The following is a 3,008-nucleotide window of genomic DNA, read 5'->3' on the forward strand; positions in this document are numbered from 1 at the left end:
CCTGTCATGAGTGGAAGTCTATGTCTGAGAGGCCACCAGAAGGCATCAGCAAGCCCTCATTTGGGAGGAGGACAATGGGAGCTCATGTCTTGAACTCCCAAGAGTCCCATCCCCGTCCTCTTCCCCCTCTGAATCCTGTAGCACTGAGCAATTTATTTCGCAGATTTGGGGACAACGTCAACAGGAGGGAGGGGGTGGTGGTGGTTAGGGGAGCTGAGGGGCAAGTGGGGGCATCCATTACTTCTGGAGTTCAAGGAATCTGTCTCTGTGAGTTCAATCTTGTAGTTGTGGGCACTGAGGTATTTGAAGTGTCGGAAGCAGACATGGCAGAGACAGACAACTATGGTGATTACCAGAACTAGAAAGACTCTGCCTTCTTCAAAGTACACTGGACACGTTGTGGGGAGAACAGGACCATCATGCACAAGTGCTAAACCTTCCTCGTCTTCATGGTGCTGCTTCTGCCCTCACTGGGGCTGAGCAGCCTAGATGTTTTCTTCTCCCGGCTCTTTGACAAGAAATTCCTGGCCAAAGCATCTACTTGGTTTGTGTTTTCCTGCCTAACAATGGCACTTTCTTCGTGAACTATGTCATTGCCTCGGACTTTATCGATAACACCGTGCACCACCTGCCCATCCCAGGCCTACTCCTGTACATGATCGGGCTCTGCCTTGCATCCTCTGCTGCGTCAAGACGCAAGGTGAGATGGATTCAGCCTATGAGTTCCAGTTTGGCACAGCCTGTACACTTGGATAATGTGCATCTTCACGGTGGTCATGACTTGCCCCATCCTGTCCTTAGGGCTCATGTACATGCTACTGAAGCACCTGGTAGATAGGTACACTCTCTACTATGCTTACTTGCCCGCCAAACTGGATACAAAGATCCATTCGGGGGTTGTGAACCAGTGGCGGCCACGTCCATCTTCTGCCTCTTCTGGCTGCTCTTCTCCAACAATTTTCTTTTTTAAAGATTATTTTTGAATCTTTTCTTTTGTGTTTTAAAAAAATATTTATTTATAACCCATATGCTGTCCCCCTGTACTTCCCTCACAAAGTCCCTCCCCCTTCCCCCTCTCCTTTTCATCTGACAGTGTTAGGCCTCCTTGGGTATCTCCCCCACTGCATTATGTCTGTGCAGGATTAGGCACATCTTGCAGTGCCGCCAGACAAGGAGGCCCTGTTGGAGAATGGATTCCACAGTCAGGCTACAGCTTTAGGGTCAGCCTCTGCTCCAGTTGTTGGGAGCCCATATGGAGACTGAGTTGCACTCTAGGGCTTTCATTCAGCCTATGAATGCTCTTTGGTAGTTCAGTCTCTGAGAGCTCCCAGGGGTGTAGGTTAGTTGACTCTATTAGTTTTCGTGTGGAGTTCCTGGCCCATTAAAGGTCTTCAACATTTCCGCCAACTCTTCCATAAGATTCCCCAACTTCAGTCCACTGTTAGGCTATAGATATCTGCATTTGTTTCGTTCAGATTCTGGGTGGGGCCTCCCAGAGGGCAGTTATGCCAGGCTCCTGTCTACAAGCATAATAGAGTATCATTACTAGTGTCAGGGATTGGTGCTTGCCTATTTGGATGAATCGCCAGTTGGGTCGGTTATTGGTTATCAATTTCTTCAGTCTCTATTCCATCTTTGTCCCTGTATTTCTTTTAGATAGGACAAATTTTGGGTCAAAAATTTTGTGGGCTTATTGTTGTCTTTGTACCTCCATTGGGGGTCCTGGCTGGCTACAGGCAGTGGCCTCTTTTATTCCCATGTCTTCAGTGTTAGGGATCTCCGTTAAGGTCAACTGCATTGATTCCTGGGAGCCTCCCCTATCCCAGATCTCTGGGACTTCCTAGAGATTCCCCTCACTCCCCCATTGCAGATTTCTATTTGTTCTCCTGTCTCACTGTCCCTCTCCTGTATTTGTTCTCCTGCCACTCACTCTCCCACCAAGTTCCCTACATCCCTTTGTTTCCTATTACTATTTTTTCCTCTTTCTATGTGAGATTCAAGCGTTCTCACTTGGGCCTTCCTTCTTGTTTAGCTTCTTTGAGTTTGGGAGGTATATCATGGGTATCAGGTACTTTATGTCTAATACCCACATATCAGTGAGTAAATACCATTGCTTAACCTTTTGAGTATGAGTTACCACACTCAGAATGATATTTTCTAGTTTCATCCATTTGGCTGCAAAATTCAAGATGTCTTTGATTTTAACAGATGAGTAGTATTTCATTGGGCAAATGAACCACATTTTCTGTATCTATTCTTTGGTCCATGGAAATCTGGTTTGTTATTAGTGTCTGGCTATTATAAATATAGTTGTTGTGACTATAGTGGTGCATGTATGTGTCCTTGTAGTATGGTTGAACATCTTTTGGTAATACTCCCAAGAGTGGTACAGCTGGGTCTTTAGAGTTGTTTCCAGTTTTTGGAGAAACCACCCGACAGGTTTCCAGAGTGGGTGGTTGTACAAGTTTGCTATCCCATTAATAACAGAGGAGTGTTCCCCTTTCTCCACATCCTTACTAGCATGTGTTGTCACTTGAGTTTTTTATTTTAACCATTCTGACTGGTGTACAGAGGAATTTCAGGGTCGTTTTGATTTGTATTTCTTTGATGACTAAGGATGTTGAACATTTCTCTAAGTGCTTCTCAGCCATTCAAGATTCGTCTGTTGAGAATTCTCTTTTTAGCTCTATAATCATTTTACAACTCTTTAATCATTTTTTAATTGGGTTATTTGGTTTGTTAGAGTCTAACTTCTTGAGTTCTTTATATATTTTGGATATTAGCCCTCTGTCAGATGTAGCATTAGTGAAGAGCTTTTCCTAGTCCTTAGGTTGCTATTTGTCCTAGTGACTGTGTCCCTTGCCGTACAGAGACTTTTCAGTAATAAGAATCATTTATCAATTGTTGATCTTAGAGTCTAAGCCATTGTTATTCTGTTCAGGAAATTGTCTCCTGTACCAATGCATTCAGAGTATTTCACATTTTCTCTTCTATGAGATTTAGCATAT

This window comes from Mus caroli, unplaced genomic scaffold, assembly GCF_978045245.1.
Source record: "Mus caroli unplaced genomic scaffold, Mus_caroli_1 scaffold_19, whole genome shotgun sequence".
Lineage (NCBI taxonomy): Eukaryota > Metazoa > Chordata > Mammalia > Rodentia > Muridae > Mus > Mus caroli.